Source organism: Mustelus asterias, chromosome 11 (assembly GCF_964213995.1).
Source record: "Mustelus asterias chromosome 11, sMusAst1.hap1.1, whole genome shotgun sequence".
Classification (NCBI taxonomy): domain Eukaryota; kingdom Metazoa; phylum Chordata; class Chondrichthyes; order Carcharhiniformes; family Triakidae; genus Mustelus; species Mustelus asterias.
Window position 1 is genome coordinate 76735093 of NC_135811.1, and position 18989 is coordinate 76754081.

At 46.1% G+C, this 18989-nt stretch overlaps 1 protein-coding gene across 12 annotated transcripts in view; it reads left to right on the forward strand.

Moving 5' to 3' along the window:
- svild (supervillin d) overlaps positions 1–18989 on the forward strand; it is a 214367-nt gene that overhangs the window by 38079 nt on the left and 157299 nt on the right. Inside the window, exon 1 of one of the 12 annotated variants that reach the window (XM_078223787.1) lies at positions 11497–11656. The exons of 10 other annotated variants lie outside the window; for them this stretch is intronic. The gene's annotated coding sequence lies outside the window, so the exon portion shown is untranslated. Of the gene's footprint in view, positions 1–11496; positions 11657–18989 lie in introns of those variants that run through there. One more of the 12 variants, XM_078223795.1, reaches the window with a different exon arrangement.

An 18989-nucleotide genomic window follows, 5' to 3' on the forward strand; every position in this document is an offset into this window, starting at 1 on the left:
GCTGCCTATACTCATATGCAATTGGTCATATTATCAGGTTTGTGTATCCTTCCAACTAAATGAGAATCTCTCTTTGAGGCGAGCATTAAGGTGAGCAAAGTTGAAATGGTAATTAATGGATAGAGTGTTTAGAGGCTACCTATTGTATTTTTTTTATTATTTCAGTGTTGGTGTACCTGGCTAAGCCAGTAACTGTTGCCCATCTCTATTTGCCCTTGAGAAGGTGGTGGCGAGTCACCTCCTTGAACCACTACAGTCCATGTGGCGTAGGGGCAGTGCTGTTAGGGAGGGAGTTCCAGGATTTTAACCCAGCGACAGTGAAGGAACGACGATATATTTCCAAGCCAATATGGTGAGTGGCTTGGAGGGGAACCTCCAGGTGCTGGTGTTCCCATGCATCTGCTGCCCTTGTCCTTCTGGATGGTATAGGTCACGGGTTTCAAAGGAGCCTTGGCGAGTTCATGCAGTTCAACTTGTAGATGGCACACAATGCTGCTAATCTGCATAGGTTGTGGAGGGAGTGAATGTTTAAGGTGATGGATGGGGTGCAAACAAATGGGCCGCTTTGTCCTGGATGATGTGGAGCTTCTTGAGTTTTGTTGGAGCTGCACTCATCCAGGTAAGAGGTGGGTATCCCAGCACACTCCTGGCTTGAAGCTGGTGCACAGACTTTGAGGAGTCAGGAGGTGAATTACTCACTGCAGGATTCCTAGCCTCTGACCTGCTCTTGTAGCCACAATATTTATATAGCTAGTCCAGTCCAATTTCTGGTCAATTGTAACCCTCAGGATGATAATAATGAGGAATGTTAAGGGGGGGAGTTCCGCAATGGCAATGCCATTAACGTCAAGGGGAGATGGTTAGCTTCTCTCCTGTTGGAGATGGTCATTGTTTGGCACTTGGGTGGCGCAAATGTTACTTGCCATTTGTCAGCCCAAGCCTGGATATAGTCCGGGCCTTGTTGCACATGGACTCAAATTGCTTCTGTATCTGATGATTTGCGAATGGTGCTGAACATTGTGCAATCATCAATGAAAATCCCCTCGTGACCTTATGATGGAGGGAAGGTCATTGATGAAGGAGGCTGACAATGGTTGGGTCTGGGATACTAACCCTGAGGAACACCTGCTTTTTTTTAGAAGATGTTTGACCCTTTGAAGCTTTGTTTATTACATATTATTATTTATGGAATCTGTACAAAAGCAATTTAAATAGGTGAAAATGGAGTCTGTGACACTGACTCTCTGGGGAATTTCTAAGTCTGGGAGTTTAATTCCAAATGATAAAGAATTGCTTCAAATGTTGTCAATTGTTGTGTGTCGAAGTCAAAGGTTTAATTAAACATTGGATTGAGCTATCCAGCTTGCTCAGAACGAATGTCTCTGCGGCTAACATTTAACCAGGAATACATGTTCAGTCTAATTATTATATTTGAATATATTTTAATACAATGAAAGTCGGGGTCTTTGTTAATCTGCTATCATGAGGGCTCTTGTACTGATTGATTTCTGGATTTCCCAGTGTTTTTTCCACTGATCCAATTGATATATATGTCACTACTAAAAAATGTCAGGACATGAACACGTGACAGGAGTCTACACCCTTCAAATGAAAGCAAAGCTTATCTTATTGCTAATTCACTTGTTTTTTTTCACCATCTCCAGTTTTCTTCCCTGCTCTCTCAACAAAAAACAAAGAACAAAGAAAATTACAGCACAGGAACAGGCTCTTCGGCCCTCCAAGCCTGCACCGACCATGCTGCCCGACTGAACTAAAACCTCCTACCCTTCCGGAGACCATATCCCTCCATTCCCATCCTATTCATGTATTTGTCAAGACGCTCCTTAAATGTCACTATCTTATCTGCTTCCACTACCTCCCCCGGCAGCGAGTTCCAGGCAACCATCACCCTCTGTGTAAAAGACTTGCCTCATACATCTCCTTTAAACCTTGCCCCTCGCACCTTAAACCTATGCCCCCTAGTAATTGACTCTTTCACCCTGGGAAAAAACTTCTGACTATCCACTCTGTCCATGCCCCTCATAACCTTGTAGACTTCTATCAGGTCGCCCCTCAACCTCCGTGGTTCCAGTGAGAACAAACCAAGTTTCTCCAACCTCTCCTCATAGCTAATGCCCTCCATTCCAGGCAACATCCTGGTAAATCTTTTCTGTACACTCTCCAAAGCCTCCACATCCTTCTGGTAGTGTGGCGACCAGAATTGAACACTATATTCCAAGTGCGGCCTAACTAAGATTCTATAAAGTTGCAACATGACTTGCCAATTTTTAAACTCAGTGCCCCGGCCGATGAAGGCAAGCATGCCGTATGCCTTCTTGACTACCTTCTCCACCTGCATTGCCACTTTCAGTGATCTGTGTACCTGTACACCCAGATCCCTCTGCTCATCAATACTCTTAAGGGTTCTGCCATTTACTGTATATTTCCTCTCTGTATTAGATCTTCCAAAATGCATTACCTCACATTTGTCCGGATTAAACTCCATCTGCCATCTCTCTGCCCAAGTCTCCAGCCAATCTATATCCTGCTGTATCCTCTGATCGTCCTCATCGTTATCCCCAAATCCACCAACCTTTGTGTCGTCTGCAAACTTACTAATCAAACCAGTTACATTTTCCTCCAAATCATTTATATATATTACAAACAGCAAAGGTCCCAGCACTGATCCCTGAGGAACACCACTTGTCACAGCCCTCCATTCAGAAACGCACCCTTCCACTGTTACCCTTTGTCTGCTATGATGTCCCACAGACCCTGACAGGTGTGAGGATTTGATCCCAAAAAGTCAGCAACCGCCGATCTCCACTCCCATTCCCACAGGTTCATTTCCCCAGTGGAGAGAGGAGGCCAGCCTCCTGTCCTCCGTTGATATCCACAGGGGTGTTGAAGGATATATTTTCTTAGGCAATGGAATCAATGGGTTTGGAGCAAAGGCAGGGAAATTGATTTTGAGGTACCAACCCCGCTGGGGAGGAGGTCTTGAGGCACAGTGCGTAGTATCCCTGTCAGAGTCAGAAGATCCGGGTTCTGGACATGAATGTGCGTTCACAGCGCGGCCAAACTGGTTGAGCATCAATCCTGCCAACATGTGCCAACTGCAGGCAATAAAGAATGGGCAAGAATCCTGGTCAGCCACCTGATGGGAAGAAAGTTGCAGTTTCAACCATCACTATCTTTAGTTCCAGGCCATAATGTTTATATTGCCACAGCAACTCTGATTCCCTGGGCTGGATTTTACCCCCCCCCTCCCCCAATGAGAGGAAATCCGGCACTGGGAGATGGTAGTGGGGCACGAACGCTCACGGGAACCCTGCGAATCGTCCCCCCGCACGATTCTCTTGGCCCGCTGCATTAGAAAATTAGTGCAGCGCGATGGGAGAATCGCCCCCACAGTGTCCAGAGAGGACTGGATTGCAACCTGTTCCAGTACAGCTGCAACCTTGGCATTGACCTGACAATGTGGAAATTTGCCCAGCTATGTCTTGTCCACAAAAAGCAGGAAAAATCCAACCCCACCGATTCCAACGCCATCAATCTACTCTCAATCATCAGCGAAGTGATGGAAGGTGTTACCGTCAGTGCTATCGAGCGGCACTTACACAAATAGAACCTACTCACTGATGCTCTGTTTGGGGCTGCATGTCTCCTGCCCAGACATTAACTAAAGAGCTGAACCCAAGAGGTGAGTTGAGAGTGACTGTCCTTGATATCAAGGCAGCTTTGGACCCTTTGTGGCATCAAAAAACCCAAGCAAAATTGAAGTAAATAGGAATCAGTGGGAAAACTCTCCACAGGCTGGAGTCATGCCTGGCACAAAACAAGGTGAGGCTGGAAGGCAAACATCTCTGCCTAGGACGTTGCTGCAGGAGTTACTCAGGGCAGTGTCCTAGGTCCTATCATCTGCAGCTGCCTCATTAGTAACCTTCCTTCCATCATAAGGTCAGAAGTGGGGATGTTCACTGAGGATTGCACAATGTTCAGCACCATTTGTGACTCCTGAGGTATTGAACCAATCTGTGTCCATACACAGCAAGAGCTGGACAACATTCAGGCTTAGGCTGATAAATGGCAAGGAGCATTCATGCCATACGAATGCCAGACAATGACCATCTCCGACCAGAGGGATCCAACCATCATCCCTGGACATTCAATGACATTACCATGGATGATTCCCTCACTATCAACAACCTGAGAGTTACCATTGACCAGAAACTGAACTGGACTAGTGATATAAATGCTGTGGCTACATAAGCAGGTCAGAGACTTGAAATTCTGTGGTGAGTAACTAATGTCTGAAGTTCCCAAAGACTGCCTTACAAACATGCAAATTAGGAATAGGGGTAGATCCCTTAGCCCCTCAAGCTTGGTCCACCATTCAATGAGATCATGGCTGATCTTGTTGTTACCTCAATCCTACATTCCTGCCTACCCCTTGTTAAACAAGAATCTATCCAACTCTGCCTTAAAAGTCTGCTTCCTTTGCCTTTTGAAGAACAGAGTTCCAAATCCATAGCTCTCTGAGAGAAAAAGATTCTCCTCATCTTTATCTTAAATGAACAACCACTTATTTTTAAACAGTGCCCCCTAGTTCTCAATTCTACCACATCCTCACCTCATCTCCCCCTCCCCCCCATCAAGATCCCTCAGATCGCAAAGATTTCAATCAAGTCGTCTCTTATTCTTCTAAACTCCAGTAGATACAAACTCAACCTCTCCAATCTTTCCTCAGATGATAACCCGCCTATTCCTGGTAATAGTCCAGTAACACATCTCTGAACTAACGCATTTCCATCTTTCCCTTCATAAGGAGACCAATACTGTACATAATAATACTCCAGATCTGACCCACCATCTACAAAGTATAAGTCATGGAATGCTTTCTATTTGCCTCGATGAGTGCGGCTTCAACAACATTCAAGAAGTTCAACACCATCCAGGACAAAGCAGCCCACTTGATCAACAACACATCTCTCCGCTCCCTCCACCACCGATGCCCAGTGGTAGCATTACATATAAGATGCACTGCAAAAACTTGCCTTCGACAGCACTTTCCAAACCCATGCCTCTACAATCTCGAAAGACAAGGGATACAGATACATTGGAACACCACCACATGCAGGTGCCGTCCAAGCCACACCCCATCCTGACTTGGAACTTGCTCCTTCACTGTCCCTCAGTCAAATCCTGGAACTCCCTTCCTAACAGCACTGTGAGTGTACCTACAACACATGAACTACAGTGGTTCATGAAGATGGCTCACCACTACCTTCTGAAAGTCATTTAGATGGGTAATTTAAAGTTTATTTATTAGTATCACAAGTGTCTTGGTACACACAAGAACAGGAGGCGAACAGAGGGATAGAAACGATGTTTTAGCGCAGGCTTGGTGGGCCGAAGGGCCTGTTGCTGTGCTGTAGTTCTTAAGTTTATTTATTAGTGTCACAAATAGGCTTACATTAACACTGCAATGAAGTTACTGTGAAAATCCCCTAGTCGCCACACTCCAGCATCTGTTCGGGTACACTGAGGGAGAATTTAGCATGGCCAATGCACCTAACCAGCACGTCTTTCAGACTGTGGGAGGAAACCGGAGCACCCGGAGGAAACCCATGCAGACGCAGGAAGAACGTGCAGACTCCACACAGACAGCGACCCAAGCCGGGAATCGATCCCAGGTCCCTGACGCTGTGAGGCAGCAGTGCTAACTACCACACCACCGTGCCACCACAATGCTGACCTATAGTGCGAGGAGTCCACGTTCCATGAAAGACTTTTTTAAAGTCCTTTCTTAGAATATGCAATGCCCCTCAGGCAACTCCCAGCTCATCAGTGACGTGTCGAGGAGATCTTGTCTTTGTGGACTGGGTACTGGTAGAACAGGTAAAAGAAAAGTAGTGAGTTGGCAGTAGGATATATATATATATATATATATATATATATCTGTCCATTTTTCTTTTCATTGAGGTTGGGGAAATAAAAATGGGGTGAGATATAGAACAGGCTGCTGAAGTGTTATCACCAGTTTTACACAGTTGTATAAAACCAAAATCCACTCTAGTTCGACTGCAATGTTTCCATGGACTGTGAAGGGAATTAGCCACGATTTCTATTTCTGATCACTCGTCAGTGACATCTTTTAAAACATAACACGTGTGTGTGTGAGGACCAGGTGCTGACAACTGGTGTGATGCCCTACAGTCGAATAGCTGCTGCCAGTCAGTGTCTATGTTCACGCATAACATCCTGTGAAGAATTTTACCTCAGCAGGAGAAAATGCAGCATCAACCCCTTTTGAAAGTGGAGACGGGGGATGTGGGGGGGGGGGTCCAGAGATGTTGGTGGTGTGGGTGGAGGGAGGGGGGGATGCGGTGGGTGCTGGGGAGGGGGGGGAGAAAAACTGCAAGGGACAGACATAAATGGAAACAATGTCCCTTACGTCTCAACTCAGGGATCACCCAAAGACCCTGCCCTGCATTGACTTTCCCCTCACACAAATCCAAACCCAGCTTCACACTTAGCCTATGAGCAACGTTAAAGTTTATTTATTAGTGTCACAAGTAAGGCTTACATTAACACTGCAATAAAGTCCCTGTGAAGTTCCCCTAGTCCCCACACTCCTGTTCAGGTCAATACACCTAACAATGTCATGGGAGTTCCTCAAGGAATAATGAAAGTAGTTATGCCGGCATTGCGAATGACCAGAGGAGAGAGTTAAAATATTTGTCAATAAAACCAAAAAGGGAGGTGAAAGATTGTTTTTTTTTTAACAGCAGCAACTTATTATGGTCTGGAATGCACTTCCTGAAACTGTGGTGAGAAAAGATTCAACAGTTGCTTCCAAAAGAGAATTGGATATATATTTTATATATTTAAGGGAAATATTTGCAGAGATATGAGGAAAGAGGAAGGCTGAGAACTAATTGGATAGATAATTTAAGGAGCTGACACAGGTGTGGTGGGTTAAATGGCTTCCTTCTGTGCTGTGTGAAAACATGAAAAAAAAGAATTTCATTTATATAGCACCCTTCGTGACTCAAAATGTTTCAGAACCAATGAGTGCCCTAACTAGGGTAATGTAGGAAAACACGCAGCAAGTTCTATGAAGATGTAACAAGCAAAGTGGATAATGCGTGTCCTGTAGATGTGGTGTACCTGGCCTTCCAGAAGGCATTTGATAAGATACCGCACAAGCTAGGATCCCGCAGGTGTGGGGTAATTTATTAGCTTGGATGGAGGACTGACTAACCAACAGAAAGCAGAGAGTGGGGGTAAATGGGTCATTTTCTGGTTGGAAAGCTGTAACTAGTGGCATGAAGCTTATGGTATTTGCTACCAAATAAACCTGTTGGACTTTAACCTGGTGTTGTTAAAACTCTTACTAGTGGCATGACACAGGGCTCAGTCCTCGGGTCCCAACTATCTACAGTAGATATTAATGACTTGGGTGCAGGGATAGAATGTACTATCGTCAAATTTGCAGATGACGCTAAAATAGGTGGGATAGTAAGTTGCAATGAGGAAATAAGAAATGTATAAATAAATACGGGTAGATTAGGTGAGTGGGCCAAAATTTGGCAGATGGAATTTAACGTGGATAAGTGTGAGGTTCTCCATTTTGGTAGGAGGAATAAAAATACAACTTATCTAAATAGAGAGAAACTTCGGTGCAGAGGGATCTGGGTGTCCTTGTGCATGAATCGCTGAAGGTTAGTATGCAGGTGCAGCAGGTATAAGGAATGCAAATGGAATTTTGGCATTCATTCTTAATGGAATAGAATATGAAAGTAGGGAAGTGCTGTTGCAACTGTATAGGGCATCGATGAGACTGCATCTGGAGTACTGGGCACAGTGTGGCTCCCCTTAATTGAGGAAGGACATAAATGCATTAGAGGCAGTTCATAGAAGGTACACTAGGTTCACTCCAGAGGTGAATGACTGTCTGTGTGGAGTTTGCACATTCTCCCCAGCCGGGATTTTACAACCTCGCTTGGGCGAGACTCGTAAAATCCCGCCCGAGGCCAATGGAGAATTCCGTTCTGTGAGCCTCGCCCGCTCCGGAATCGGTAGAATTCCGGCACCCGTGTCTGTGTGAGTTTCCTCCGGGTGCTCCGGTTTCCTCCCACGGTTCAAAGATGCACAGGTTAGGTGGATTGGCCATGCTAAATTGCCCCTTAGTGTCCAAAGATGTGTAGGTTAAGGGGATTAGCGAGTTAAATACGTGGAGTTATGGAGATAGGGTGAGGGATGGACCTGGGTAAGATGCTCTGGGAGAGAGTTGGTGCAGACTCAATGAATCATAAGAACATAAGAACTGGGAGCAGGAGTAGGCCATCTGGCCCCTCGAGCCTGCTCCGCCATTCAATAAGATCATGGCTGATCTTTTTGTGGACTCAGCTCCACTTACCCGCCCACTCACCATAACCCTTAATTCCTTTGCTGTTCAAAAATTTATCTATCCTTGTCTTAAAAACATTTAATGAGGTAGCCTCAACTGCTTCACTGGGCAGGGCATTCCACAGATTCACAACCCTTTCTGTGAAGAAGTTCCTCCTCAACTCAGTCCTAAATCTGCTTCCCCTTATTTTGAGGCTATGCCCCCTAGTTCCAGTTTCACCTGCCAGTGGAAACAACTTCCCTGCTTCTATCTTATCTATTCCCTTCATAATCTTATATGTTTCTATAAGATCTCCCCTAATTCTTCTGAATTCCAATGAGTATAGCCCCAGTCTACTCAGTCTCTCCTCATAAGCCAACCTTCTCAACTCCGGAATCAAGCTAGTGAATCTCCTCTGCATCCCCTCCAGTGCCAGTATATCCTTTCTCAAGTAAGGAGACCAAAACTGTACACAGTAGTCCAGGTGTGGCCTCACCAGCACCTTATACAGCTGCAACATAACCTCGCTGTTTTTAAACTCCATCCCTCTAGCAATGAAGGACAAAATTCCATTTGCCTTCTTAATTACCTGCTGCACCTGCAAACCAACTCCTTGAGATTCCTGCACAAGGACACCCAGGTCCCTCTGCACAGCAGCATGTTGCAATTTTTTACCATTTAAATAATAGTCCATTTTGCTGTTATTCCTACCAAAATGGATGACCTCACATTTACCAACATTGTACTCCATCTGCCAGACCCTCGCCCACTCACTTAGATTATCTATATCCCTTTGCAGACTTTCAGCGTCCTCTACACACTTTGCTCTTCCACCCATCTTAGTGTCATCTGCGAATTTCGACGCACTACACTTGGTCCCCAACTCCAAATCATCTATGTAAATCGTAAACAATTGCGGTCCCAACACTGATCCCTGAGGCACACCACTAGTCAATGATCGCCAACCAGAAAAACACCCATTTACCCCCACTCTTTGTTTTCTGTTCGCTAACCATAATCAAAGAATCATGGAACCACTACAGTGCAGAAGGAGGCCATTTGGCCCATTGAGTCCACATCAACAACAATCCTATCCAGGCCCTATCCCTGTAACCCCATGTATTTATCCCACTAATTCGCCTGACACTAAGGGGCAATTTAGCATGGCCAATGCATCTAACCTTCATATCTTTGGAGTGTGGGAGGAAACCGGAGCACCTGGAGGAAACCCATGCAGAAATGGGGAGAACATACAATCCAATGGGTCGAATAGCCCCCTTCTAAACTGTAGAGATTCTATGATTCTATGAAAGACTTGTCGTATGAAGAGAGATTGAGTTGCTGGAGTTTAGAAAAATGGGAGGAGATCTAATTGAGGTAATATAAGATGCCGTGGGGGGGCGGGGGGTGGCGGGCAGTGGGGGGTGGGGTGTCAACAGGATAGACATAGAGCAGATGTTTCCCCTTGTCGGACATTCTGGAGCGAGAGGCCATAGTTTTAGGCTAAGGGGTGACAGATTTAAAACAGCAATGAGGAGAAATAACTTCACTCAAAGGGTCATGAATCTATGGAATTTTCTGCCCCAGAGTGCAGTGGATGCCGGAACACTAAACAAATTTAAGGAGAGGGATAGATTTTTAATTAGTAGCGGGATGAAGGGTTATGGTGAACAGGCAGAAAACTGGAGTTGAGGCCAAGATTAAATTAGCCATGAAGTAAAATCTTTTATTAATGTCACAATTGGGTTACATTAACACTGCAATGAAGTTACTGTGAAAATCCCCCAAGTCACCACACTCTGTCTGTTCGGGTACACTGAGGGAGAATTTAGCATGGCCTATGCACCTAACCAGCATGTCTTTTGGACTGTGGGAGGAAGCCGGAGCACCCGGAGGAAACCCAAGCAGACATGGGGAGAACGAGCAGACTCCGCGCAGACAGTGCCCCAAGCTGGGACTCAAATCCAAGTCCCTGGCTCTGTGAGACAGCAGTGCTAACCACTGTGCCACCGTGCTGTGCCAGTTTGTATGATTGTATTAAATGGTGGGATTGGGGGGGCTGAAATCCCGCCTGAGGTCAATGGACCTTCGCATGGCCCTGTCCCGGCCATTACAATTCCCGTGGCAGGCGGGACAGAAAAGTTCTGCCCTGTATCTTTTTCCCGATGGGAGCAGGTGGAAGACAGCATGTCCGGGGTGTGTGGAGTCCTTGATTATGCTGGCTGCTTTGCTGAGACAGCGGGAAGTGTAGATGGAGTCAATGGATGGGAGGTTGGTTTGCGTGATGGACTGGGCTTCATTCACAACACTTTGTAGTTTCTTGTGATCTTGGTCAGAGCCAGAGCCATACCAAGCTGTGATACAACCAGAGAGGATGTTCTCTATGGTGCATCTGTAGATGTTGGTGAGAGTCATAGGTGACATGCCAAATTTCCTTAGTCTCCTGAGAAAGTAAAGGTGTTGGTGGGCTTTCTTAACTATAGCATCAGCGTGGAGGGAGCAGGACAGGTTCATAAGGAGGTAGACTCTACCAGGTGAGCTTGCACAGCCAGCAGCTGATCAGGAACGCATTGAAATTCAAATGTGCTTCAAGCCTGTGCAATGGGCAAAGGCTCCTCTGAACCAGATTAAGCATTGCTTTCTGTCTTTATGTGTGCAGTGTGACTGGGTACACCGCCCCTCCCATTCTGAGGCCAAAGTCCATATACACCTTTAGAGAAACAATTAACAATCCACACAGCATGTAGTGTGTGAGCTCCACATCCGCACACAACCTTTTTATTTTCTGCCCTGCGGAAAGTGAACAGGGTGAATCTGGGTGTCCCAGGGTGCAGGAATATTTGGCAGGTAGCTGGAGACGAGTGTTTGGATTTATGGTGAGAGGCTGGAGTCATATCAGTCAGTCATCTGTGCCCAGATTGGTGTCTCTGTCAGTGAAGGGCTGGACTTGTGTCAGGAAAACCTGTTTGCTCACATTCTCACCGAGTGACAAGTCTAAAGTGACAGTTTCGTAACCTGCTGCTGTGTGTTTGTGTGTGTGTGTGTTTAAAAACCTGCAGCAGGAAGGCTCCTGAGTGACGCTTTTGTTTGCTGGGCAGGATAGCTGTGAAAGAGCTCTCCCTATAGCAGGGAGAGGAGAGAGTTACTGGGAGCCACTGAGTTGTTAGCATTATGGAGTGGAATTTCTAGACTGACTGCAATCTCAGACCGCCCGATGGAAGACAATCTCAGCTGACTGCAGCCCAGAGAAGCCACAAGATTGTGAGTCAGATCCTTTATTTTGAAAATGTTCCAGCCTCTTTCATAAAGACGAAAAATGAATCTTTTGAAAAGAATATTCTGACAGCGTAATCGGAAGCTCACAAGTTTGCAAGTTCTGCAAGTTTGTCACCGAGTGTCCTTTCAACTTCAATCTGGCTCTGTTATAAATATTAAGCGAGGATTTTGATGGAGTCACTATATTGTCTGTTCTTGCATGTGGTTGGCTATGCTGTAAACTGATATAGACATCCATTCTTTATCCCTCTTTTGGAGTTTGTTTGCAATGTTCCGGTTATGATTTTCTGAACCTTGTGTTAGTTAACACAGCTGGAAGCTAACTGTTCAGCTGCAGGACTCAGTCAGTTCAGCCAGTGTGCAGATCCAAGCCAATCATTCAGGGGGAACACTCGCTGCAGCAAAGTCTACAGCAGCAAAGGAGGAGAAAGTGTAATCTTCAATATCTGGAGATTGCGGCTGAAACTCCTCTCTGTATGAGGCTGAGGTGACAGCACATAGTAATTCAGAGACTTTTCATTTATTATCTAATCTCTCCACTCCCTTCCCCAAGGTGCTGCCTCTTTGGTTTGATTTATTATTGTCACACGTATTGGGATTCTGTGGAAAGTATTGTTTCCTGCGCGCTACACAGATAAAGCATACCGTTCATAGAGTACATAGGGGAGAAGGAAAGGAAAATGTGCAGAACGTAGCATTGCAGTTACAGATAGGGTGGAGAGAAAGATCAGCTTAATGTATGATAGGAGCATTCAAAAGTCTGATGGCAGCAGGGAAGATGCTGTTCCTGAGTCAGTTGGTATATGTTTTCAGACTTTTGTACCTTTTTCCCGATGGAAGAAGGCGGAAGAGAGAATGTCCAGAGCGTGTGGGGTACGTGATCATTCCTCTGGTCAGGGGGTAGTTGCTCTGGATCCCAAAATCATCCAGTGGCTCATTCAACATATATTAAACAAATAATTATCGGGATGTCTGTGATCCTGGTCAACTTGGCATTTATTATCCACGAGAAGGTCACAGTGAGTCTTCTTGGTCTGATGCAGTCTTTGAGGTGAAGTTGTTCTCAGCTTTATTTTTGGTTCAGTATGGGGTTAAGGGTACAGGTTTAAGGTGGGAGGGGAGACGTGCAGGGAAAGTATTTCACACAGTGGTGGGTGCCTGGAACACACTGCCGGTGGAGGTGATGGAAGCAGGCATGTTAGCAACGTACAAAGCGCATCTTGATAGACATGTGAACAGGAGGTGATTAGAGGGATAGAAATGTTTCGACACAGGCTTTGTGGGCCAAAGGGCCTGTTCCTGTGCTGTAGTTTGTAAAGTTTATAAGTTTATTTATTAATGTCACAAGTGGGCTTCCATTAGCACTACAATGGAGTTCATGTGAAAATCCCCCAGTGGCCACACTCCAGCACCTGTTCGGGTACACTGAGGGAGAATTTAGCATGGCCAGTCCACCTAACCAGCACGTCTTTCAGACTGTGGGAGGAAACCGGAGCATCCGGAGGAAACCCATGCAGACACGGGGAGAAAGTGCAGATTCTGCACAGACAGTGACCCAAGCCGGGAATCGAACCCGGGTCCCTGGTGCTGTGAGGCAGCAGTGCTAACCACTGTGCCACCGTGCCACCCATTCTTTGTACAGTTTTCTGTGGTTAGCCCAGATGACTGGACTGTGATGCAGAATGACGGCAGCAGCGGGTTCAATCCCTGGACAGGCTGGAGACCCTGCCTCACCCTGTGCTCACTGAGTGGCAGATGTCAAGGTGCAATATTCCAACACTGTCTCTCTTTAATGGAGAGGGAGATGCCTTTGGAACTATGGGGACAAGACTGAGGAGAACATTATGCTGAATCAGGCGTTGCATTGACTGATAGGGCACACCCTGGCTGATTTGCTTTCCTCCCAGTCTACCCGAGCGAAACCCTATTGCACAGCAAGCCCAGCAAAGAACATGGGTCATGGTTCAAAACAGGAAGTGTATGATCTGCATGGCACTGGATTGTTGCACATATCTACCTCTGGGTGCTCCGGTTTCCTCCCACAGCCCAAAGATGTGTAGGTTAGATGGATGAGCCATGCTAAATTGCCCCTTAGTGTCCAAGATGTGTAGGTTAGAAGGATTAACCATGCCAAATTGCCGCTTGGTGTCCAAAGATGTGCAAGTTAGGAGGACTAGCGGGGTAACTATGTGGGGTTACGGGGGTAGGGCCTGAGAGGGATGCTCTGTAGGAGAGCCAGTGCAGACTCCTTCTGCACTGTAATGATTCTATACCCAGAGAACCACCCAAGATGGAGCCATTAAATGCATGTTGCTGAGATTTCCCCCAAGTAGGATCGGTGTTTTGACCTTTGCACAGGCAATATACAACATATATATATTCTTTAGAGACAAAAATTGGCCTCCAGGACTAGGTGCGTTTACCTGGTGATTCAGTGTGCAGGAGCAGGTGGGGCCCAGGTATGATCCCAGGCAGCTCAAATCCAGCATTAGTGCAGAGTGGATAATAGTGAGTCTGTCTTTGACAGAAAGATCAGGAAAGTGGGTGGGGTGTTCTGCTTTAGCCTTGCGGGAGAGGAATTGCAACTCCCCACCGCAACCACCTCCATCCACACCCATTCCACCCTCCCTCCCAACTCTGCTGATCCAGATGATCCTGGACAAGGCACTATAACTTATCTCAACTCTGTTCGGCAGGGAAGAGACAAAGAACAGTGAACAATCCTGTTGCTGGCAGTGACCACTGCTGGAAGTGCGGATGTTGGAACGAGGGCAAGAGTAATGTGATGCCTCTTGGTGGCAGAGTGGTTGGCACTGCTACCTCACAGCGCCAGGGACCACCTCCGCACCCAGCAGCTCCTATGGCTGCCTCTAAATTTCCCTCCTATATCCCCTGGCCTGGCTCCGGCCCACACCCTCACCCCTTCAGCCATGAAGATCTTGCTTTGGGGGGGTGGCATGGTGGCACAGTGGTTAGGACTGCTGCCTCACAGCTCCAGGGAACCCGCATTCGATTCCCAGCTTGGGTCACTGTCTGTGCAGAGTCTGTACGTTCTCCCCGTGTCTGCATGAGTTTCCTCCGGGTGCTCCGGTTTCCTCCGACAGTCCGAAAGACGTGCTGGTTAAGTGCATTGGCCTTGCTAAATTCTCCCTCAGTGTACCCGAACAGGTGCCGGAGTGTGGCGACTAGGGGATTTGCACAGTAACTTAATTGCAGTGTTAATGTAAGCCTACTTGTGACACTAATAAATAAACTTTTTTAAAAGTTTAGAGATGACTAATGGCCACTCAGCTGAGGCAGAACAGATGACGGGCATCAGAACAACTACAGCCTGCAAAGGATCAACTGTTAGAAAAATATAAATGTGGATAATTGGCTGAGGAGTTACATTTAGAATAATGATTAGTAAATAATGTATTTAAGAGAGCGATAGGAGGTCCAGTGACATCATAAAAGGTCAGAATAAAACTGTACCAGGTTATAAATGTCATGTGACTCTTGATATTAGGTTACACCCTATAATTACACCCTTCTGTTTGCCATTATGTAAAATATATGTTGCAGAGTTCAAATTATGTCATTTAGTGTGCTTGTTTTCTGGCTGCACTCCTGCCTCTAGATGCTATGTGAGGTGAAGAAACAGTTCAGTGTTTTATTTAGGGCTTTCTTTAGCGAACTGTTGAGATTCTAGTTTGAATTCCACCAGCTCTATGGAGAGCATAAAATGTAGAAGCAAAATCAGGCCATTCGGCCCCTTGAGTCTGCTCTACCATTCAATGAGATCATGAATGCTCTGGTACGATAATCCTTAATTCCACTTTCCCGCCTTCTCACCATAAGCCTTGATTCCCTTACTGATTAACAATCTGTCTATCTCAGCCTTGAATATATTTAACGACCCAGCCTCTACAATCCTCTGTGGTAAAGAATTCCACAGATTCACCACCCTCTGAGAGAAGAGATTCCTCCTCATCTCTGTCTTCAATGGGTGACCCCCTTACTCTGAGATTATGCCCTCGGGTCCCAGATCTCATAGAATCCCTATAGTATAGAAAGAGGCCATTCGGCCCGTCGAGTCTGTACCGACTCTCTGAAAGAGTATCGCACCCAGGCCCTCCATCCTATCCCTGTATCCTGCACACTTACCAGGGCCAATCCATTTAACCTGCGCATCTTTGGACTGTGGGAGGAGACTGGAGCACCTGGTGGAATCTCACGCAGATAAGGGGAGAATGTGCAGACTCCACACAGACAGACACTCACCCAAGGCGGGAACGAACCCCGATCTCTGCCGCTGTGAGGCAGCAGTGCTAACCACTGTGCCACCATTGCTACATGATTTATATTCTGAAATGCTTAACACATCTCATGACATTTAATAAATAAATTAATATTTATCCCCAATACAATAATGGATCAGGGAGTGTCATTGGAACATATGATGCATTGGAACGCTAACATGACAACCCGGCATACATTTGTCCCTATCAACACCTGCAGCATGTAATAGAAATCCTTTTTGCAAGCATTTAGTCAATGTAAGTTAATTGTTGAGAAACATTATTGAGTTCTATTAACAGTGGAAGCTGATGTTCCGCAGTGTGTGGAATTCATAGAATCATTGAATCCCTACAGTACAGAAGGAGGCCATTCGGTCCATCGAGCCTGCACCGACCACAATCCCACCCAGGTCCTATCCCCCTATCAACGGGCTAGGTTGACAAGCCATGCTAAATTAACCCTAGTATCAGGGGGATAGGCAGGGTAAATATGAGTGGTTATGGGATTAGGGCCTGGGTGGGATTGTGGTCAGTGCAGATTCGATGGGCTCAATGGCCTCCTTCTGCACTATAGGGATTCTATGTAACCCCATGTATTTAACCTCCTAATCCCCCTGACACTAAGGGGCAATGCACCTAACCAACACATCAATCCACCTAACCAACACATCTTTGGACTGTGGGAGAAAGCAGAGCACCCAGAGGAAACCCACGCAGACGCGGGGAGAACGTGCAGACTCCACACAGACAGTGACCCAAGCCAGGAATCGAACCCGGGTCCCTGGCATTGTGAGGCAGCACTGCTAACCACTGTGCCACCGTGCTGCACCACGGTGATAGCAATTTGAGAGAAGTAAGACATTGCTTCCTGTGTGGCACTTTTGGCTCTTAGTCAGAAGGTTGTGGGTTCATATCCCACTCCAGAGACTTGAGCATAACATCTCGACTGGCACTATTGCTTTGCTGCGGGAGTGCTTCACTATCAGAGGTGTCTACTTTTGGGTAAGGTGTTGCATCGAGGCCCCATTTGACCTCCCGGAGAGATCCCAATTCTGAAGGCAGCAGGGGAGTGCCCTGGTCAATATTTAGCCTTAGCCAATAACACAAAAGCAATTTTTGAGTTATGATTGTGTGTAAATTGGCTTTGCAACAGTGACTGCACTCCATTAGCTGTAAACAGCTTTGGTATGCCTGACTTCATGAAAGATTCACTGAGAAAGTAAATAAGCAATCGATAAGGAGGAGCTAAATCATTGTAACTCTCAACCTGTGATTCACCCAAAACCCTGTGAGTGATTGGCTGAGCACCTGGAACCACAGAATGATACAGAACTGAAGGAGATCATTCAGCTCAGTGTACCTGTACTACCTCCTTGGTAAAACGAACCAATTATAGCCACTTCCCTACTCTTCCTGACACCCGTTCAGGCAGTGCATTCCAAACTCACTGGGTGAGATCTTCCAGTCCCACCGGCAGCGATCCCCCCATTGAGGGTTCCCCAGCAACAGAAGGTGCAAACAATGAGAAAATCCCACCCACTCTATAAGAAACTGTTTCCTCCGTTCAAATAATGATTGTAGCTGTCCTGCTCCAGCAGCCCTCCAGATAACAAGGCTCAGTGTTTTAAGATAATTGCTATGCATTTTAGATGGTGGAATGTCAGGACATTGAACATTACAGTGCAAGCAACCCTTTATGATATGACATTACATATTCAGAATTTTTGCAATATTATATATACAAGGCATGTGAATAAGTTTACATTTTGATTTTTGTTGATAACAAAGGTACATTTTTGTGGAGACTTGAGGATATCAGGGTGAGGGATGTCCATCCTGGTACCTCTTATTACTTTTAGATCAGGTCATAGAATCCCCACAGGGCAGAAGGAGGTCATTCGGCCCATCGAGTCTGCACCGACTCTCCAAAAGAGCATCTTACCCAGGCCCACCCCCCCATCCTATCCCGTAACCCCATGCAATTACCTGCTAATCCTCCGAATCTACACATCCTGAGACATTAAGGGGCAATTTAGCATGGCCATTCCACTTAACCTGCACACCTTTGGAGTGTGGGAGGAAACCGGAGCACCTGGAGGAAACCCACGCAGATACAGGGAGAACATGCAAACTCCACACAGACAGTGACCCAATTGAACCTGGTCCATGGTGCTGTGAGCCAGAAGTGCTAACCACTGTGCCACCGTATTCCACAGATTGGTGCATCTACTGAGCGTTAATCATGGGCCTCATCCCCAACCTCAGATGAGCATCTGCTGCATCAGTGCGAATATTGTCATTGGTTGTAGCAGCCGTTATGGTGGCCCCCAGGATCTGGACTGAAACTCTACAAGCTCATTTCACCCAGAACTCTTATGACAATACAAGAGCAGGCATTTGACCCATTGGTTTGGGTTGGATTAAAACCAAGGTGTTGTCCAAATCTCCAATCATTTTGCTGCCCAATTTCAGTTTGCATTATATTGGTGTACAGAGGAAGTTGTATATGAAAAGCAATGTAAGTATACTAAGTGGATTCAAGCAACACAATGGGTCAGGACCTCCACTTTCCCATCTTTAGTATACCTTTTGTTTGGAGGGTATTAGCTATGAGTGACTCTCCTGATGAAGGAGCGGTGCTCTGAAATCTCGTGATACCAAATAAACCTGTTGGACTTTAACCTGGTGTTGTGAGACTTCTTACTGTGTCCACCCCAGTCCAATGCAGGCATCTCCATATCATGGACAAACTTAGTTTGTTTTCACTTGAATGTCAGAGGCTGAGGGATGACCTGGTAGAAGTTTACAAAATTACAAGAAGTATGGTTAGAATGGACAGTTGGAATCTTTTTCCCAGGGTAGAAATGTCAATTACCAGGGGACATAGGTTTAAGGTAAAAGAGCGTAAGTTTAAAGGAGATGTGAGAGGCAGGTTTTGTACACAGAGGGAGTGCCTAGCTGCTAGAGGAGGTGATAGAAGCAGATACAACAGCAACAAATAAGAGGCATCTTGACAGATACATGAATACACAGGGAAT